Source organism: Podarcis vaucheri (assembly GCF_965113315.1).
Source record: "Podarcis vaucheri genome assembly, chromosome: 6".
NCBI lineage: Eukaryota > Metazoa > Chordata > Lepidosauria > Squamata > Lacertidae > Podarcis > Podarcis vaucheri.
In genome coordinates this window covers 88,275,293-88,297,973 of record NC_138764.1, presented here as the reverse complement: position 1 = coordinate 88,297,973, position 22,681 = coordinate 88,275,293, and the positions used below count along the sequence as shown (strand labels likewise).

The 22,681-nt window shown below is 45.1% G+C and overlaps 1 long non-coding RNA gene across 1 annotated transcript in view; it reads left to right on the top strand.

Annotated features, from left to right (window-relative positions):
- Positions 1-22,681, top strand: part of LOC309534411 — a 191,276-nt gene that overhangs the window by 78,638 nt on the left and 89,957 nt on the right. The window lies entirely within an intron of this gene.

The following is a 22,681-nucleotide window of genomic DNA, read 5'->3' as shown; positions in this document are numbered from 1 at the left end:
TGTATTTGTCAGCTGTAGACATGGAGTGCCATACATACTACTATTAATCAATGAGGTGAAAACACATACAACCTATCAACTTTCTCACACAAGAAGTCCTTGTAAAAAGTCTGTGCTTGGTGTCCCTAGAGCAGGGTTTCCCAAACTTGGGTCTCCAGCTGTTTTTGGACTACAATTCCCATCATCCCTAGCTAGCAGGACCAGTGGTCAGGGATGATAGGAACTGTAGTCCAAAACCAGCTGGAGACCCAAGTTTGGGAAACTCTGCCCTAAAGGGACTGGGAGTCACTTGTGTGTTGTGACATTGTTCCTTCTCAAACAGGACAGGTAGAGATACAAATTAGGAAGGTTGTATGCTTTGCTTTCAAAAAGGATGGTAATCTATTTGAAGCAGTCCTCTGTTTGAAGGGCTGTCCAATCCAAGTGCAATTTAAGATAAAATAAGAGGTTTTATATCTGTTGGAAGACACCCGGAGTGGCTAGGGCAACCCAGGCAGATTGGTGGGGTACTACTACTACTACTACTACTACTACTACCCATCAGAAGCAGGGACGCGGACTTATAAAAAATATTGGGGGGGGGGCCCGGGAAAGCTCATGAATAATAAATGAGCTCATGAATATGCAAATAAAGTGGCTCCGGCCCCAAATAGGGCAAGCCACGCCCCCCAGCCAGCCAATTGGCTGGCTGGGAGGTGTGGCCAGTCGGGATTCCCCTGTCCCCTGTTCTCTCGCGGGAGACGGCCGGGGCTCTCAGACTAGGGCGCGCAGCTGGCTGGCTGGCTGGCGAGGGAGCAGGTGGGGAGGAGGCGGGGGACGGCGGCGGCGCTCTGCTGGAAGGGCGCCCGAGATTATTGGGGGGGCTGAGCCCCCCCAAAAATTTTTTTGAGGGGGCTCGAGCCCCCTCAGGCCCCATGGAGTCGGCGCCTATGATCAGAAGGGAGATAGCATGTGCCTTGAAGTTGCCTATCTAGAATTAGCACCTGGACAGCAGACAAATTGCTCGCAGTCTTCTCCACAATGGTGAGACATATTGCATTTAATTTAATTTATAGCAATTCTTCTAAGTTTTCCTGCATATAAATCAACACACATGAATTTGCTGCAAACCAGTACCCTCTTTTCAATTTCCCTTTTTGGTTTGGTGTAAGTGGCCACCCTAAATGCACTTCTTGAAATGTGTTAATCTGAGGCCCCATCAGCAGACCCACCCTAAGCTCAGGTCTGCTGAAAACTACATGACTCATCAGGAGGACCACACAAGCAGTTTCTCTGCGTTCACAAGCTACTTCCCTGCGTCAGGTAATCTTCTCAGAGCATCACTGTGTTTAGCCCAAGTTCAGCTTAATTGGACTGATCTTGTAACTCGAACATGAAACTGTCTTTTGTCTTACTGTCTTGAGACTCTCCAGTGTCATGAGTTATCTGTCTTCCCAGCTTGGGCTTGTACACAGCAGCTGCCTCTCCTTCCCCCCATTTTTTCATACCACACCTTTAAGGCTGTGGCACCCATTTATTACTTCTTAATCAACTGTCTGGGGTGGTTACTCATTGCCGATCAATGCAAGGCACTCCCTTCTCCCCCAGGGCTGAGCACATTTCCTTCACAGTCCTGTACTCCAAGCCCAAGGAACAAGAGGCAGGGGTGGGAACGAAACCCAACTCTTCTACATGACAATGCAAAGTATTATACCCTGGGGCTTAGCACTGGCTTCCCTCTCCTAACCAGCCGCTGAGCTTCTTTCAGGGTTTGAAAGGCAAGACAATAATGGCAATCAAAGTCATGTCTTCTGCGTGAAATTTCAGGCGGTCCTGCCCATCAGCTCAAAGCCAGGATCCATGGAACTTGGAACTGTTCTTGCACTCAGGAAGGCAATGAGAACAGAGTCCAGAGAGCACTTTGAAAAATGATGTCCGTAACTGATCTCTCATTCCTGATTTGTTTTGTTGCATATTTGTCAAAAGGTCTTCGTCAACACAAAGGTTTTTGTTTGGTTTGAAAACTGGAAATAAGAAGGGACTAACATGATCAGATCACAGAAGGGCCATAGCGCAGATAACAGCTGCTTTGCACCCAGGAGGTCCCAAGTTTAACCTCTGGCATCTCCAGATAGGGAAGGGATAGAGATACACAGACCAATGGTCTGACTCAATATGAGGCAGCTTCCTCCATTTGTTAGTCTAGCATCCTGATTCTATCAGTAGGACACCCCCAGCAGAGTGTGAAGGCAACCATCCCTCTTGGCTCCACGTCACCCACATCTGGTATTCAGAGGAGCAAGGGAGTCCTGCAAGAAAGTTCTGCAATATATGCCCACTTCCTAATAGGGTTCCAGCCAACCACCTAAACCTTTCCCCAGCAGGCTGTTCCATTCCTACCCTTTCCCAGTTTTCCATTTTGTTTTCAGACTGACATTCTCTGGCTACGGAACATGTTCAGACCTCATTGGCTTCTGCAAATACCAGGGTTTTGGAACAAACATTAGCAATGTGGAGGGCACCTGTTCAGCTTGCCATGCCCTGTAAAATCTCTACAACTATCATAGGAAATAGGCTTAATTCAGTATTATATAAATATGTGCATCCTAACCAAACAAGGTTGATTTGGAACAGGCAAATTTCAAAGAGTCTTCATATACAGTATAGTAGTTGATAAGATTAACAGTTGTAACGTGCTTTCTAACCAACATAGATTTCATAGAGCAAATAACAAAGTTTGCTGCCAGAGTTACAAAGGGGAAACACTGAAAGCTTAAGACTAGCATTTAATCCATGCTGCCTCTGAAACACAGCTAAGTGTTCCTACATTTGTGGTCCCTTCCAATGATCACATTAAGTAACCCCTCAAAAATTGTTTGGTTCAGGACACAGTATTGATGGCCATCAGTCCTAGTAGGAAACATTGTTTACTAGGTGGTTGTCCGAGCTTCTATCTACAGCATGCCAAGGGAGTTTATATTTATGTGCATTCTTTGCATCGGTATCGTCCATGCTATCTACCTAACGTCATAGGAGTGGAATGCTGTCAGCCTGCTATAACCCAAGTGTTTCTGGGAAGGAGCTAAAATGCAAACTTTATCCGTCTTTTTAATGCTTACCTTAAAAACTCTGTACCCGAAGGATTATCTGTTTCCATCTCAGAATGTCCAAACACCACAATTGTCTTTTTAGGCACCCTTCCATGGTCCCTGCCAACTCAGGTGAGGTGAGCAGCATTGCATTGAGCTTCTAGATCAGGGGTGGCTAACCTGTGGCCCTACAGATGTTGCTGCACCCCATCTCCCATCATTCCTGGTCATTGGCAGTGGCTGATGTGAGTTGGAGTCCAACAACATCTGGAGGGCCACACATTTGCCATCCCTATTCTAGATGGTGATGTCCCAGTTTTTCCCACGGAGCTTCCCTGATGAAGACTGACTGAACTTCAGGGGCACAGGAGACCACCAAATGTGCTCCATCAGAAGATCTCGGGGGAGGTGGAGATTGAGTCCTTAAGATGCTTTGCAACCAAGTTATTCAGAGCTTTGTGAATTAACACGGGAACCTTTAAATTGGCTCAGGAGCAAATGGGCAACCAGTGCAGTGGAGAAACATGTTTCCAGTAAGCTGCTCCTGTGAACAGTCTAGTTGCAGCTTTCAGACCAGATACAAGGAATATATAGCATGTTACTTGAGTGACCAAGAAACAAAACCTAGAAAAGAGGGTATGCTTTGTAGGAAAAAAGGAAGGACAATGGAGCAATCATTCAATCCCTCAATCGCTTTAATTGAGGTAAATGAACTGTAACCAGCAAAACTATTGGGGAAGACGAGCAAAAACCTGCTGGCAGGTGTCAGGTTCCCCTGTCTCCATCATTGTCCCCAAGCATGCCCCTTCTTGTTTCCCCACAGAATCAGGGACAAGCTGCTGTAAAATAAAGTAGCTGACTTGGGATGGAGTGCAGTGAGAACAAAACCTATCCCTGGTTCTGATCCTGGATGATTCAGCCCTCATCAAGTAAGGGCAGTGAGACTCTAGTAGAGAAGGGATAAATGCATCCATCTATTTCCAGTCTATGTCAGTTTTGGATTTGTTAGTTCCTATGTAAGTCCACTCTAGTCTGTTTCTGCATTAAACTGTGGTTTAAAAAGGTAAAGGGGCCCCTGACCATTAGGTCCAGTTGTGGCCGTCTCTGGGGTTGCGGTGCTCATCTCACTTTATTGGCTGAGGGAACTGGCATACAGCTTCCGGGTCATGTGGCCAGCATGACTAAGCCGCTTCTGGCGAACCAGAGCAGCGCACGGAAACGCCATTTACCTTCCCACTGGAGTGGTACCTATTTATCTACTTGCACTTTGATGTGCTTTCGAACTGCTAGGTTGGCAGGAGCAGGGACCGAGCAACGGGAGCTCACCCCATCGCGGGGATTCGAACCGCCGACCTTCTGATTGGCAAGTCCTAGGCTCTGTGGTGTAACCCACAGCGCCACCCACATCCCTAAAACTGTGGTTTACTTTCTTTTAAAAAACAAACAAACCCCTTCACACCAATATGAATTTAAATATGCATTTTATCTCAGTGTACACCTTTCTAAATGTACTTCATCCTAAAACATGAATAGTCCATTTTTTTTAGCTGAGAAGTGCACTGCAAAATGCAGAGAAGTGTGAAATCTGAAGAAAAGTATTAGTCCAATAATGTACAGATCAAGTCAGTTCACATCTGAGTTTATGGGAATGGGATTTCTCCAGCATCCCTGCTGCAGAGAGACACAATACACTCAAACAGGAGACCTTTCAATGTATGGGCACTCTTTCTGCAAACACCCATCTCCCCTGCCTGTCACAGTGAAGGATGTTTTTCTAGTATCTCCTAAACTCTTTATCACTGATATCAGAACCAGGAAGATGGGGCATGTTATGTACATTTCTAAATTTCAAGGGAAAATAACCTCTTGGAGTTCATTCAGGTCAGGAGTCATGATGACCTGACCAACTATGAAGCGAAGACTGTGCGATTGTATCAGTGCTTTTGTACACCAAGAGGGCACTTTTTATGTGCATTCTTTACATCAGTCTCTTCTCTCTTATCAGTCGGGTATAGGGCTTGTTTTCCCTCTTTAGTTCAATGGCGAAACCCTCTTCCTGAGCCCTTGCCCAAATACATATATATTCTATCCATTCTCCACTGGCCACATTCCCACTTCACCTGTGTGTGCAGACAGATTGGGCCAGATGTTGGTAGAAAATCTGAAATCAACACTAATCCTTCAATCTATCCAAATTAAGTCTATTTTATTTCTGCTGGGTTTTAAGTTCTTTTTTGTCTTTTTTAAGATTATGTGTATTATGTGTACTAAACATTCAGAAAAACTGACAGTAAGAGCTGTTCAGCAGTGGAACAGACTCCCACGAGAGGTGGTGGACTCTCCTTCCTTGGAGATTTTTAAGCAGAGGTTGGATGGCCATCTGTCATGGATGCTTTAGCTGAGATTCCATGGCACTATATTGGATAAAGAAGGACCAGCAACTAGAGAGCTGGGTTCTCTCTTAATACAAAATACTTCCATACCAAGGCTTCACTTGGCAACCAAACTTTGGTATTTTGAAACATGAACAATCTTCCTAGGCAATCTCAGGTAGGGATGGACCAATTTGTCAGTTACTATTTCTCTTGGTTTCTATTTTTCCAGCTTTAAGTTATCCATAATTCCACATGAATTTGCATTTTTTTGAAAAAATCCTCATGAAATTTCATCAGCATTTCAATGTGAATCCCTTGTATTCTATTTCACTTAATAAACACAAGTTTGCAAAGTAACTTTCTCTAATACATGCATTTCATTGTCACTAATATATGTATCTATGTGCATTTTTGTACACCTGTTACTTGGCTGGAAAACTGCATTGCAAAACTCAGAGAGGTACGAATGTCAAAGGATGCCTGTACTTCAATTTGCACCTTGTTGCAGAAAGTGTGACTAAGGGGAGACAGCTTTAAATGCGAACTGAATTGAATTTACCTCTCATCCCCAGCTGCGTGCACCATAACATTCCTGCCAAATTTTACTAAGGCATTAACAAATGAGGTCACATCTGTCTTATCCATGAAGTGTCACTGAAGACGGCGAAAAGCACTCCTAGCCACAGCCACCCCCTGAGCATCTTTATGCAACTTGTTTTAATAAAAGATGCCAGGTTTCTGAAACAAGGGACTCTGGCAACTTGTTGGCCTTTTAATGTTATACCCAGGGCTTTTTTTCAGGTGGAACTTACTGGAACTCAGTTCTGGCACCTCTCAGGTGGGCGCCATTGCCATGATAAGAGAAGAAGGGAGGCAGTCATGGTGAGTTCCAACACCTCTTTTTCTAGGAAAATAGCACTGGTCATACCACCCTGATTTGATCATCACAGTGTTTTTCTTTCGTTCGACAAGGTCTTGGCAGATATTACTCAGCATGACCTGCAGCGCTTCATGGCAATAGGAAAGGTGATAGACAAGCAGTCCTCGAAATTGACAGGAACTGACCAGAAAGTCTCAGTTAAAATCCCCCTTCCTTGTCTATTGATTCCTCATATTTGCAAGTTGTGGACCTGCTTTACAAATAGGAAGGACAGAAATGGAGCTGGGAAGGGGGTAGGGGTCGGGAGAGGGCAATGGTGACATTTCTGGAACAGCACAGAGGTCAAGCACAAGCCGCGGTCACAAACTATATAGCCAAAGTATCACAATGTTCAAAAGTTATCAGCAAACCAAAGGTTGGGCCCTTCTCGACCGTATAAGCTAAGAGCAGCTGTTTGCTGAGAATCGATTGACTGTTTGCCAATATGCACAGAAGACTTTGTGCTCCCTTAACTGGAAATTCCGCTAGCTCTCCCTGTCACACATTACTAATATTTAAGGGCTCATCCGTAGGGCCTTTTGTGCTGTGTTTCTAAGCACAGGTCAGGACTTTAAAGCTCCGTGTCCAAGTGGGTTTCTTTTTTGCCCTGGCGTTTTCCCTTGGGAAACCCATGGTTTATTGCTGAATCAGAGCAAACAGCAATTGAGTTTTCTGTGGGCGGCCATTTGCTCCAATTCAGAGGTAAAACATAGGTTTTGCTCAGCCAGGACAAAAAAACAAACAAACCTGCCCGGACACAGAACTTTAAAGCATGGACCTGCACCTAGAAAGTGTGGTGCAAAAGGAAGTCTGGATGAGCCGTAAGAGACCAGCTGCCAACATTATGACGGACTGCTCAGAATCAAATTCAGATTCTCCTGCTTCCTTAGCTGCAAGTTTCCTCCTCAGCTTGCTGGCTAGTCACACCCCATTCCTTGCTATGGTCTCCTAGGTCCTATGCAAAAGATTTCACCTGGGCCTAACCAGCTTGCCACTTGCCCAAGTGCCACAAAGGAGTGGGGCTCTATGGAAGCACCACCAGCTCAGGTGAAGCATGAGCTGTACTCAGTGCTATTTTGCTAGAGAAAGAGGCACCGGAACTCACCCCAAACACCTCCCTTGTTCTCTTGTAATGGCAATGGTGCCGAAACTGAGTTCTGGCACGTTCCGGCTAGAAAAAAAGGCCCTGGTTATGCTTCTTGTTTCTATGCGTTCAGAGTACTCAAAATGGTTGAGCTTTTGTTTTGCAGAATCTCAAAAACAATTGAAGTTTTGAGCTATTTTTAAGAAAATTCGCCAAAATCTACACTTCCAACACGGGTTACCATTCCCAGACTTTTCAGCGTTTTCTGGCCAGGTGCTGTTTATGATGGTTGAATCCCGACTATGTCCGGGAAATTCCAGATGTATGGCAACTCTAACAAAGATCACACTCTTTCTGTCTGTTAGGCTAGTGGGCGGGCTGCTTTTTTAAGAAGCTTAATTGTTTCATGGTAAGAGAATCTCTCTCTCTCTCTCTCTCTCTCTCTCTCTCTCTGTGTGTGTGTGTGTGTAAGAGAGAGCAAACATTTAAAGCAGTATTATATCATCCAAGTTGGTGGCCACTGCCACCTCTTGCGGGAGTGAAATCCTAAGTTTAAGTACACACTGCGTGAAGAAACACTTTCATTTGTCTGTCCTGAATCATACAACATTCCCCTTCATCGGATGCCCACGAGTTCTAGTTGTTGTGAGAGAAGGAAAGCTTCTCTCTCTCTCCTTTCCTCACACCATGCAGAATCTTTTTTTGTTCCTTTATCCCAACGCACCTGTGAAAATTGCAGGAAACCTGCATGCTTCAGAATCTACATGGCCTGTTTACCCTTTCCCCACTTTGGATAAGAAGTTCCTTTCCAAATTCTCCTCCCTGCTTTTGTATCTAGTTCGATTGGTACAAAGAGCAGGAGAAAGAGGGAAAGCAGGTTTGTTTAATCTCTACCGTAACTAATTACGATGTATTGGGCTTCGATTCCACATTGCAATTTGATGCTAGCACTAATCCTTCGGAGGGATGCAAATCTGATTCTGACGGCTGTCAGTAGTTTAAGCAAGCATTTGTGAGGAGGCTTCCTACGAGGTTGGGGAGGGTCTTAGACAAGCTCTGGTGGGGTCCCTCCTACTTTGGTTGCCCTCCCCCATGAGCTCTGTTGGGCAATGATGGTGCTTCAGTAGACACTCAGAAGCTTGGAATCACTGTCATTTGAATTTATCACAATGATACTCCTCTGTGGATGTGTGGTGTTTGCCCTCCTAGGTGACATCATGCTGGGTCATAAGGAAAGGGTTAAATGAGTGTGAAGTGACTGGCCAGTGGGAACCCAAGGGGAGGAGTTAGAGTTAGAGTTGTTGGGGAGTCAGTTGGGTGTTAGAGAAGGGAGAGTGAGGATAAGTCTGTGGGTTGGGCTAGTTTGATGTGAGAGAGTGAGAGAATCTGTTAAGAGGAGTCAAATAGTTGGGATAATCAGTTAGAAGTTATTAGGAAGGTATAGGCCAGTAAAGAAACTAAGATTAAGAAACTGACAAGAAAAATTATCTGAAACCATAAACTTGTTAATGCTTATAGAATAAACTTGTTTATTTTGGATTAATGCTAACAGCTGTCTGGACTCCATGTGTACCCGAAAGAAACGGGTTGGTGGCAGTGGGGAAGCAATCACAGTGGTGGCACAGGGATCAATAGACCATCAAATGTCTGGGGACCCTGTGTGATTGCCACAGGGTGCTCTGAGGCATTGTGAGAAATCTAAATTGTGGTGACTCTAAGCTGCCTCACACTCACTGGAGCGCCAGATATAGTCGCCCAAGGCAGTGGACCTGACAAGGGTGTTAGGCCGTGACAGCTGCCCAGGGATACCAGATGCCTATTCCAGTCCCATTGGCTACCTTTACTACACTTTCTGTAGAAAATATGCATATGAATTATTGCAAATAAATAAATAATAAGCAGTTATAACAAAATATGGATGTTAAAGGTATGCTCTTCAGAACGTAAGGCTCTGGTGTTGGTGTCTTGAGCTGGTGAGCTGTAGTAAGCAGAATATTATGTTCTGTTCTAGCTACCTGGTATCCAATATAAGCACCCTCAAGGCAGCTCCCAAACAAATAAGAGAATTAAGAACAAATCTAATAAGCATGTCCTTACAAGAGAAAACAGCAGCATTATATGGAGGTTCAGAGTTCAAGCTTTGGTACAGGAAAATCTGTGGCAGAGGTATGCCTCATAATTCTCAGATCCCATAAGAAGCAACCTATAGGATGAAGAGCACAGAGGCTCTCTCTGTTTTGGTTTAGCCAGTTACAAGGCTAAACCAAGGTGGACTGCCTGCTACTTACCATGCGGGTGAAAAAGCCCTAATAGCATCTTGCTTCTGTCTTGTGATCATGGAACTTTGTTTGATCTGTGACTTGGCAATTATAATCTTGACCTATGCGGTTCAGATACTGTCCCTTGGAAACACTAACAAATGTGTTTGTTTGTTAGATTGTTGGCGAGCTATAGATAGTTGTGAATGGACTGCAGTGGGATCTGTACAGGCCTGGTGCAAGATGAATTCTTTGGCGGGTGACAAGAAATTGAAACTTCAAAGTTTGTTTTCAGAGCCGTAGAGCAGTGTTTCTCAGCATCGTCTACATTTGTGACAAAATCACACCATCATTTCAGTATTTGCAGGGTGTATCTGAAATTTCAGAAGGACTTGGTGCAACTTTTTGGAGTAAGAAAGGTGAACACATAGGCAACATTTCACAATGCTGCTAAGCACACCCTAATCCTGTGGTTCTTGAAGGGTGTGGCAAGAGAGGATGGCAAGTGTGGCAGAAAGATTCAAGACGATCAAAGAAGCATTTAAACGTTTCAGTATAGTATAGCATAAAAATATTTTTTATTTATTTGCAGAATATGGATATACAGTGGTACCTCGGTTTTTGAACGTAATCCGTTCCGGAAGACCGTTCGAAAACCAAAAACTCAATACAGAAGCCTCAATACAGAAAACTCAATACGGAAGCCACATGGCATGTTCGGCTTCTGAGGCGTGTTCAATAACCAAAATTTACTTCCGGGTTTACAGTGTTCGAGTTCCGAAACATTCGTCAAACGTTCAAAAACCGAGGTACCACTGTATTTTCAAAATGAGAGCAAGAGCATCAGGTGTGTGGACATGATTCATGTTCTTACGTAGCTGCATTGTTTTATCCTTTCTGGGTGTCCCATGATCATACACAACTCCCTAAACAATATCCCAGCCCAAGAGTCTGCTCATCAGCTTCAACTTTTGTAGCTGGAGTCAGTCAGGACCCTTCCCTCCAGGCCAGGTGCAAAAAGTCTAGCAAGGCAGGGGCAGGTCTTCCAGGACTCTTGGGCAAGATATGTTTGTAAGGTATGAATGGAAGATATTGTTCCAGGTAAACAGAGATTCCTGGAAACTCCTGGTGTCTGTGTCATACACAGTGGGAACTGTCACCCTGACCTGCCACTCCTGTGCTGGCAGTGGTGGCAAAGCAGTGACAACATTGGCACTGATTTCCAGTGAGATATCAGGAGATTTCACCAGAAACTGGTACTAATGCAGACGCCAATTCTCTGCCAGTGGCAGAGGTGATGGGGTGGATAGGGCACCCACAGAGGGGGTGTCTCAGGGGCTCATGCCATCTGAGGTAACTGCTTCAGCCCACCTCTTGGGTGGGTCTGGCCTGTGCATGAGGCATCTGATCATAGTGAATTCAGGTCCAAATGAGCTTGAGTTGCCTCTCCCCAATTAACATGCAGGTTGAAGCTCCGTTATCTACCTCTGTTCACACTTCATTATTGTATTTTTTACTGGGCTGTAAATCGCTTCAGGGCTTTTAAAAGTGGGAAGCAATATAAAAACAGTTTAAACTGATCTTACTAAATTAAAATCAAGATTCCCGAATATTCTCACCCCGTTCTTGGTGCAAAAAAGTATATATTTTTTTTAAAAAAATAATTGTTAAAATGCAGTCATACCTTGGAAGTCGAACGAAATCTGTTCTGGAAGTCCATTTGACTTCTAAAACATTCAGAAGCCAAGGAAGCTCCTGCAGCCAATTGGAAGCTGTGGAAGTCACAACGGACATTCAGGTTCCAAAGAACGTTCCCAAACCAGAACAATCACTTCCGGGTTTGCGGCGTTCAGCAGCCAAAACGTTTGACTTGCAAACAACATCCTGCAGGATCCATCTCACCCGGGATACAGTCTGTTTGCACTACTGCCTTCTGGCAGGAGGTATAGAAACATCAAGTCAAGGACAAATAGACTGAAAAACAGTTTCTATCCAAGAGCTGTGGCCTTTTTGAATGCTGTAACTCGATAGTGAGACCTGGGAGTTTGATGGGTGTGGGTGTGGGTGTGGTTGGAAGGTGGGTTGTTTGGTTGTTGCTGTTGTTTTGCTTTTGTTGTTTTTAAGGGATGGCATCCAATTTCGTTGCACTTGTGCAATGTTGTACTAGTGTAATGACAATAAAGAATCTATCTATCTATCTATCTATCTATCTATCTATCTATCTATCTATCTATCAAGGCGTTCGACTTCCGAGGTATGACTGTATGCTAATGTGGAGTTGGCCATTTATCACTCTTTATGCATTCTTTTATTAATTTTGTATTTCTAACTGATATATGCAATGCATTGTAAAGTAAATGCGAATTTAATGCAGATTGTGTAATGTAGGCCTGGGATATCCGAACATCTGAGTGAACACATCCAAAGTGATATTGGCTGGAAACAGACTGACTTATCCATCATTTAGACCAAAGGCAATCCAAATATAATCAGCTGTCTATGAAGAATTTGTTGCAGCCCTTCAACCTGTCCTAGACTAGAAAAAGGGGGTTGGTCTGCAAGAAACATATTTCATCCTGTGCATGAGAATTTCTTTGGCCCGGCAGTGTTTTTGTCTTCTTTGCTGCTGATTAAGTCATATTGTCCTCCATTGTCCTACTGAGAAAAGGCTCAGCCAACCTCCGGCAGCACGTTTGAGTTATTGTTTTTAAAGTTTGCCAACACAACATCATAAAGAGAAGGAACACCCCCCCATACATATTAAATGGGGCACTGTGCAATTTCTGATAGCCTTTCATTGCCAACTTGGTTGCAGTGCTGAATAAGTTATATAATTGCACTGTTGCAGGGATGGGAAACCTGTGGCCCCAGTCAGCATGGCCAATGCTGAAGGGTGATGGGATTTGTAGTCCCACCTCAACTCTACTGCAGTCTGAAATCCTGATTTTTTTCAATGCACACAACCAGAGGTGCCAACTTGAGTAAAATATTGGGGAGGGGGTGAGGCAGGTAAGCCCCACCTCACATAATAGAACATGTGACACGGTGCATGCACACCAATTGAGTCGCAATGCCATTAACTTTACGGGGAGGCCTTCCTCCCCAAATATTTTATTGAGGGGGGCCCTGAAGACTCCTCACCCCCTGGGAGTTGGCTCCTATGTACACAACTCTAAATGTCCCTTTAAATGTTTAAAATTGTTGTCCCATTCTGACCTTCCAGCTATGTTGCCATGTGCTGGACACACCTACATGCTGCAATCAATACCAATAGCTTAATAGGTGACTTCTACTAGACATTAGCATGGACTGGTTAAAAGCAATGGTTTCTGAGAATCTGTTTCCCTTCTCTTCCAGTAAGAATTGTTGCAACACTTAACCTCCCTTGTAGGCTCATGGAGATAGGAAGATAAGATAACTCTCAATGTTCTGTTTGTTTGGGATCTTTATTTTACACCTATTGAGCAGTAAGAGCACAACATGTCATGGTTTGCAAGTGAATGAAGCTCATTGCATCTCCATTCGTACACCTGAGTGCCAAACTTTGGTTGAGAGAGTTTGAGGAGACAGTCGAGGTCTACATCATCCTCTTTCAACAAGTCTTCTAAGTGAAGATCTTGATATCAGTTGGTCTCTTCATTGGATGTAAAATTGCTCTGTCTTTATATGTGCAATTATTTTTAATTGTTTTTATGTATGCAATTGTTTTAACTGTTTTTAGATATTCAGTTGCATGATATATGTTTTTACTGCATTGTGAAATAACTTCAAGATGTTTCTTAGGAAGCCATTCATTCATTCATTCATTCATTCATTCATTCATTCAAAACAACTAGATTTGCCATTGCTTCAGCCTGCAGTATGGTCTCCTCCCCAGCCCTTTTTTCTCTTTTATTGAAGAAGAGCAGGATATATTAATGCCATCACCAACACAGAGGTATCTGTGGAGGGGATATATTAATTGAAAATGTCTAGTAAACCAGATCAGTAGTTGGGTTCCTATTGAGGGTATTTGGTGAGCCAACATGACAGTGATAAGGGATTGAAGACTGGAGTGATCATTCTGTGATATTATGGCAGTGAAAGAAGCTGTATTGTAACTTTTGAATAAACGTGTTGTAATAGTAATAGATGGGACGCGGGTGGCACTGTGGGTTAAACCACAGAGCCTAGGACTTGCTGATCCCCTTGCTCGGTCCCTGCTACTGCCAACCTAGCAGTTTGAAAGCATGTCAAAGTGCAAGTAGATAAATAGGTACCGCTCTGGTGGGAAGGTAAATGGCGTTTCCGTGCGCTGCTCTGGTTCGCCAGAAGCGGCTTAGTCATGCTGGCCGCATGACTCGGAAGCTGTACGCCGGCTCCCTCGGCCAATAAAGCGAGATGAGCGCCGCAACCCCAGAGTCGGCCACGACTGGACCTAATGGTCAGGGGTCCCTTTACCCTTTACCTAATAATAATAGTAATAATAATAATACTCCAAGTCATCGCAGATGAATTTAATTTTTGATAGCGTTAGGAGCTTGTTGGATCAAGGGAATGCTGTGGTCATAGTGTATTAATTTCAGTAAGGCTTTTCACCATTTTTGATTCCTGCATTGCAGGGGGTTGGACTAGATGACCCTCAGGGTTCCTTCCAACTCTACACTTCTATGCCTCTATGTCAGTGGAATGGACTACCTCAGAAAGTGGTGGGCTTTCCTTCACTTGAAGTTCTTAAACCGAGTTTGGATGGCCATCTGCCAGGGGTTCTTTAGTTGTGATTCCGTTTCTCTAACTTCCCTGGGCACAGCCGAGAAAGCGCAGGCTGTCCTTTCTTTTAACGTCATTTTAAAACTTGCTACTAGAGTCACAGAAAATAAATGCATATAAATATAGCACAGTTGTGAAATGCTGGACGCTTTTGGCAGAAGGGAAATGTCCCCCCCCCCTTAAGGGAAGCACATGCCTGGAAGGGGTTAATGCAGTTTACAGCTGGAGAAGTGAGCACAGCCAAGAAACAACAGAGGACACCGCAAACCATGGGACCAGCTAGAGCCTGCTGGAATCTCATTCATGTTGGCAATCATTCCTGAGGTCTCGGGCTCTGACATCACTGTGTTTTGCGTCACAATGGAATGCCTCCAGCCACTTGTCCTATCTCATCTCTCCCCCCTCCCCCGCTTTTCAGTCGACCCAGTCACTGGCTCCACTTTGTAAACACTATTGCTCTGCGAACGGGATCAACTCTGCAGACACCCACAGACTCTGTTAATGCTTTTGCAGAGAGACTAAGTCAGTTCATACATCAACCCAAGCCACAGTTTGATTGGCCCTCACTGAATAAGGACAACCGGGCTTCTCTGGTACATATTCTGATAACACTCCTCTTTGTATTATGGCAATGCATTGCCTATGGGGGGAGTTGTCTTTAAAGGTGGCCTGGAAACTTAAGCTGATGCAGAACATGGTAGTGAGATTGTTAACTAGGACACATGGACGTAGCTGGGGGAGGGGCAGCTTCCCCCCTAGATCCACAAAAAATATTGAAAAGCATTGAAATAAATTGAGGTTCTGCCTCCCTAGCCAATGCCTCCCTCCCCCCCCCCCGCAAAGGCTTGCTCCCTGCAATAGGGGTGTTGCCACAAAAAAATCTCAACAATTTTAGGGGGTGATCTCCTATAAAAAACAAACAAAACTCAACAACTGCCCCTCCTCACAAAAATCCTGGCTATGCCATGCTAAGACCAGGCATTTTGAATAGATTTGACGTCATTCCTTTCTCACTTATTCTGATTTATTCTTGGGCTGGAGTCAAAGTGCTGGTTTTGGCCCACAGAGCTTGGGTACAAAATGGGGGGGGATCCCATTAAGATCATCTATGGCTTTTCTCAGAGTGCCAACAGATTTTGAAGCATGGAAGGTGACAACAAGGGGGGAGAGAGAGAGAAAGAGAGAGAGAGAGAGAGAGAGAGAGAGAGAGAGCCAGCCTATTCAGTGGTAGCCCCCCGTTTGTGGATCACTCTCCCCAGAAAGCCTTGTCTTGCACCTTCCTTAATTCCTTTTCAGCAGCAAGCAAAGACCTTCCTGACACTACTTCCCCACTCCTCTTTATATTTCCTTCACATATTTTAACATTTTAAGGCTGCAATCATATGTCCCCTGGGAAAAGATCCTGGGGGCCATTGGATACATCAGATCTCCCTCTCCAAAGTCAGATTCCTCTTTCCCATTGCCTTGGTAACTAGAACCAGAAAGGAGGCCATTTTGAGAGCACTTCAGTGATGGGCAGCTGGGCAGCTTTGATCCGAGGGAGCCATTGCCTTTCTGATTCCCCAGCATGCCCTCAAACCGAGAGTGGGGGGAAATGACAGTAGCTCAGGAGCTGATGTAAACCTCTCCCATTTCTTTCCCTTTCTACCCTCCCAGTCTAATACCAACAAAGCTTGGATGATAATTTATTTCCTTTGGCCCAATGCCTTAAGATTGCAACCTAAATGCTATTTCAGTCTTTGTTTAATTGCTGGCAATTAATTTGTTTTAACTTGCCCATAGATCTTCTAGTGTTTCTGTGACTGTGCCGGTGGTGTTGATATTTGGGGGTTTTTTTGTTATTGGTTTGCTTGTTGCTAGGAATTCCTTGTACTTTGCATGTATCTTGATGGGCTTTTCATCAGGTGCAGAAGCAGCTCACCGGGAGCTAGCTTCCTGGCAGGTGGGTTGCTGTTGCTTAGCAGAAGGGCAAGCAGTAGGGGCGAGTTGATGGGCAAGTCAGTGAGGTGCAAACACACCATCAGGAGCACCAGTTTAGCTCCTGCTCTGTACCAGCCTCCCCACTGTCTCCACTCTCCCCCACCAACAGCAACTCAACTGCCAGGAAGCTAGCATCTCTGCTCCAAGCTGCTCACATCCAGCCACTTCTGATCACAGTCATTGTGGGCCCAGGCGCAGGAAGTGTGTGGAGCCAGCCAAGGTAGAAATAAGACCCTGGACATTAGTTCAGTGGTACCTTGGGTTACATACGCTTCAGGTTACAGGCTCTGCTAACCCAGAAATAGTACCTTGGGTTAAGAACTTTGCTTCAGGATGAGAACAGAAATCATGTGGCGGTGGCACGGTGGCAGCGGGAGGCCCCATTAGCTAAAGTAGTCCCTCAGCTTAAGAACAGTTTCAGGTTAAGAACGGACCTCTAAAACAAATTAAGTTCTTAGCCCGAGGTACCACTGTATAGGGTAGAATTCAACATAGCATTCAGTGGGGTTGTCTCCTAAGCAGAACAAGGTCTGCTTGTGCAATGCGACTTCGCCCACCCTGTTTCCCCGTGCCGTGTTGCAACGTGGGTACATTATCTGCACATGCCACTGACGGCAACCATCTATGTTGCCCGTTATTAATGAATGAGCTAGGCACAAAATGTGGTTTTTGCAAATCGTTTCCCCTAAACATTTCCTAGAAATAATGCTTGTGGGTGTGAATGGCTGGTTGCTACACATCAGAAGCTGGCGTCATATTGGATCGAATATGGAAATAATTATTTTTCTCCGTTTTTGCAAAATATCGTGTTGCTTATTAATATTGTGAAATAGCCAGAATATTGGACTACTGAAGCTTGTTTCAATATATATAAATAGTAAACAGAGGCATGAGTGCATCACAAAGGGCTTTATACACAGATGGGAAAAGGCTGTAGCTCAGTCAGAGACCACGTGCTTTCCACATGGAAGGTTCCAGATTTGATCCCTGGCATCTTCATGTAGGGACAGTATAGACTGAAAGACTTTTATCTGAAACCTTGAAGAGCCACTGTCTTTGGTACTTGTCTTGTATGTGTCCTTTGGTAGCCAATGTACTGAATATTCCAGGTCTTATTGGACTACAGGTGGTGACCATTTTATGGGTGATTGTCAAATGAGGGGCAATTGCCAACGCAAAGGTCCTTTTGGGCCCAGAAGAGGGAAGAACGGGGTCAGAAAAGGGGTAGAATGGGGGTGGGGTGGGGGGCACTTATGTGAGGTTCACCAGTGCACCTGGTGGCCAGGAGTGGAACCCCTGCGTGAAATGGCCATCGCCTGTTCTCCAACTCCCATTGTCCCTGGCCGTTGGTCACACTGACTGATAGGCATTGTAGTCCCACAACATCTGGCTACCCACAACCACATTGGCCACCCCTGTATTGACCAATGGTCTAACTCAGGATAAAGTTGCTTCTTGCGTTTCCTCAGGACTTAGAAAAACCATAGTTCAGAATGCTTCGTGGATTTTTCATTTTTCTTACAGAGGTACATTTTTACATAAATGTATCAAAAAGGTCAGCCATATATGTAGGTATTTACGATGCATTAGCTTTGTCTAATGGAAGGGAAATACTTTTATTCCCTTCCTGTCATGACTACCCTTCTGGGTAGGCCAGCCATGCAAGAGGATCTAAGGCTCTTAGGTTCCCTCCAGGGCCGTCCCACCCATTAGGTTTACTGAGTCATTCACCTTCGGCCGCAGGCTGGGGACAGCTGGAAAGGAACAAAGGAGCAGGAGGGGCTAGACCCCAAACATATTTTTGGTCCCACTGCTGGTCTTGGATAATTGAACTATTGCAGAAACCAAGGGAAAAGACTCCATGCTAGACTCGTAACATTTGAAGATGTGACCACTCAATGAAATAATAATAGCTTTGGGACAGATGAAGATAGCATACCCCTCAAATGTCCCAGGAAAACCAGGACATGTCATTTTTTCATGACAGCCATTTTGGGCACCGTGCTCTCATGTGATCTTATGCCATGATCTTACCCGCAAAAATGCCCCCCCCCCGGTTGCAATCTCAAATGGTGCCACTAAATGCAAGAGCACGCGCGCCTCCCAAGCACTTTTAGGGGTCCACAATCTCACACAGATCACATGACTCACCTGGGAGTGCAGCCCAGAAGAAGCGCAGGCTGGTTTTCACCCTGGATATGTTGGAGCGTTTGGTATAAGTCATTTTTAACATGCAGTGTATGATTAATTTAGTCAGTTTGCTGCCACGAGATGTAGTGGCAGCCCTTTGGCACTGCGGCTTTGAAAGGGCTTAGACAGATTCACAGAGATGTGCATCTATGGCTTCTAGCCATGGAGTCTACAGATTCATGGATGTTGCATTTCAGACCCTGCTTGTGATTGGGCTTCAGGCAACAGCAGCTGGCTAGTAGTTGCTGTGGCAAACAAGATGCTAGGATAGTTGGACTTTTTCCTCTGATCCAGCAGGGCTCATTTTATATATTTATGTTTTTATTCAACTGTATAAAAATGTTTCCCCCTAAAGTATACACAGAGAAGGAATGGGTCTCCTCCTGCTGCTGCCGTCTTGATGAGGTCTGAAGGAAGCCGCAGCTGCTGGAAGAACAGAACCATTAACGTCAACAAGGGCCTGATCAAAAGACAGAGCCAGAAACCCTCTTACGGCCTGGATGTGTCATCCCGGCAATAAATATGAATAGCTCCTCGTTCAGGGGATTTTCCCCCCTTTCTATTAGCATCGCTCACATCCTCATTAGCTCCTGACCCCAATCCCTGTCACTTTGCAGATCGCTTCCTTTCTCTTCATAACTCCAATAACTCATTCCAGCTTGCACAATTAAAAACAAAACACGTCGCAAGTGACATCTGCCGTCTGCCTGCATTTTCCCTCCCTGCAGCAATGGCTCAGGCCAACCCTATCCTTGAGGATTTAGCCCATAAGCTGCACTTTTCAAAGGAAAAACCCAAAGGAACATCTGCAAGACACTTTAACGGTTGCAAACGTCCATCTATTCGCTTGCACGCAGTGTATCCGTTTCTGCAAATCCAGCGTAGCCTCATATTTTGAGAAGCTGTGCATGCAGAGAGCAGTTGATGCCCTTGCAAGTACTAATTTGGTGGATGAGGAATGTTCAGGATTCAAGCACAAGGGACCTCTGACCAGTTACCATGGGCGACTTCATAGTTTCAATTTATGCTCTGCAGTCTGTGTTCTTCGTGCATCAGGTGTTGTGTATCATGTCAAATGCTGCCGGGGGGGGGGGGGTTGATTGCTGCTCTTTCTGATGACACAGCTATGAATACTATAACCCTGTCAGTGATGTCCTGCTTGCATAGTATTTGTACATGTCTTTCCCCCCAAATCACCCCTGCAGTCTTCACTGTTCTTGTTTCAGAAGTAACAGCCGCTGAAGAGGCAAGCCTTCTCAGTTCTAAAAGCAGCTTGTCTTGGTCAGTGGGGAACACTGCAATTTAAGAGAGAGAGAGAGAGAGAGAGAGAGAGAGAGAGAGAGAGAGAGAGAGAGTCAAGTTCCATCTGTGAATGGGGGGGGGTGTCTTCATGGCTGAAGACAAAACTCTCCTTCCTGAAGAGATAATATAGGAAAGTTTATGAGTCCACACTGGAATGTGATAATTTCCAGATGTCTTTCCTATTTGCTGCAAGTGACCAACAGTAATGTAGACAGTTTGATGCAGTGAGGGAAAATTTGTTCTATTAACTTGCAGTGGGCAGAATGAGTGCCACTCTGTGCCTCCACTTGCCCTGCTAATTCAAGCCTATTGGTCATTTGCCTTCAGTTCTTTGTTTCAAATACAGTGGTACCTTGGGTTACATACGCTTCAGGTTACAGACTCCACTAACCCAGAAACAGTACCTCGGGTTAAGAACTTTGCTTCAGGATGAGAACAGAAATCGGGCTCCAGCGGCACGGCAGCAGCAGGAGGCCCAATGAGCTAAAGTGGTGCTTCAGGTTAAGAACAGTTTCAGGTTAAGAACGAACCTCCGGAACAAATTAAGTACTTAACCCGAGGTACCACTGTAGTGTGCTCCAAAGTTGCAGAAGACACAGGGGAAGTGAGGATCTCAAGGAAGAAGCTGAGTTTAGGTATGTAAATGCTACTCGTAACCCCCTTTTAAAGTTAAAACAACTCTGTTGCAGGGAGGGCTGGGGGAGGAGGTTTGACCTTGTTGGGAGTTGCCAGAGCAAAATTGCGAACAAAAGTGCCATATCTCTTCCCATATCTCTTTACTGAACTTTATAATCCAACATGCACCTATTTCATATAGTTGTAGAGTTGGAAGGGAACACAAGGGCCATCTAGTCCAACCCCCCCTACAATGCAAGACTCTTTTGCCCAACGTGAGGCTCAAACCCACGACCCTGAGATTAAGAGTCTCAAACTCTACCGACTGAGCTATCTCATGTAACCATTTGAAAGCAAATCTTAATATTAAGTGCACATTAGGCAAAACATTGATTCAACCAAGACTGTGCACAAATATGCATATATTAGGGAAAAGTGAGCGTAACAATTACTAACCAAAAAACAAAAAACACACCCTTGCGAAAATGCATTGTACTAAGGGGAATTACTTTCAAAAATGTGCATATCAGGCAAAATTCATTCAACGGTCAGCACATGACATAACGCACAGCCAGAGCAAAGATCCGGGTTATAGAGCAGCCCAATGGAGAGACGCTCTTACTTAGTGTGTGACAGCATTCGTAGAATAACTTTTGAAGTTAAGCAATGCATTACACACAGAGCTGAAGTAGGGTTAAAAATAGGCTGTACTCTAAGCATTGCTGTAAACCAGGGGTCGGCAAGGTTTACCTTACCTGGGCTGGTTCACTCCAGTGGAGAGCCCTCTGTGGGTGGACGGTTTAGTGCAGCATGCGGGGACTCGCCAAGTGGGCAGCTCAGTTCAGGGGCAGTTCAGGGGCAGCTCATGGTTAAATGACCCCCATGGGCCTTAGGTTGCCGACCCCTGCTGTAAACCATGCTTGTACAACTTGTTGGTGATGTACCAAGATGAACACAGTTGCCTAAAATTCCACATGTTTGCTGTCTGCCAGTAAGTATGTGGCACCCAGCAAGCCCCAATGAGTGGCTGGTGGACTTAGCTTGAATCAGTGGATCGTACATTGCTCTGGCCTGCTGTAGAAACCCGTAGCAAAATGATCCAGGCAATTAAAGACGATTTCCCCAACGGTAAACTTGATCCAGTCAAAGCTTTTAACATGTTCTTAACCCCCCCCCACAACTTTGGCTGGCTCATGCCCGATTTGTTTGTTTGTCATTCTATTTATACCCTGCCTCTCTGCCAGTAGGCACTCAATGCAACTTAAAACCCAGCAATTAACAATATATACACAATATCAACAATAAAAACTGAGATGTAAGCACAAAAACAGCAATTATCTTAATCGCAAGGAAGAGCACAGGGCCTGGTAAAGCTTAGCAGAACAAAAAGGCCTTTGCTTTCTTCCTAAGAATGAAAAATGACTGAACCAACTAAGCAGACCTCCCTAGGATGGGAGATCATAGAATCATAGAATCATAGAGTTGGAAGAGACCACAAGGGCCATCGAGTCCAACCCCCTGCCAAGCAGGAAACACCATCAGAGCACTCCTGACATATGGTTGTCAAGCCTCTGCTTAAAGACCTCTTAAAGATCCAAGGATAAGGAACATCTACTGAAAATTGCCTACTCCATGGAGCCATTAACGTTGCCCCTAATATTGAAGGTACAATGAGCATGGGCCTCCCTTGAAGATCTCAGTAAGGGAGAGGATTAGTTCAGAGATGGAGAACCTATGGCTCTCCAAATGTTCATCAGACCACAATTCCCATCATCTCTGACCATTGGCCATGCTGTCTGGGGCTGAGGCAGGCACACCAACTCTGGGAATCCGAGGTGTCGTTGGCCCCCTCAATATTTGTTGGAAGGAGGCCGTTCCCCTACAATGTTGAGGGGGCGGAGGAGGCCAGGCATGGAGCCAAGCATGGCACAGCTTCACTGACCAGCTCCTCCAGAGTGCTCAGCCTCCTCCAGGTGACATGATACTGCATGCATGCGACGCGCGCGCATCATGCCCCCTCAATCTTGGGGGCAACTTGGTGCCTCTGGGCTGAGGGGAGCTGGAGTCCAGAAACACCTGATTCCTCATCCCTGCACCCACCAGCAATAGCCTAGTAGCCTGCTTTACATGGGACGGCCCTC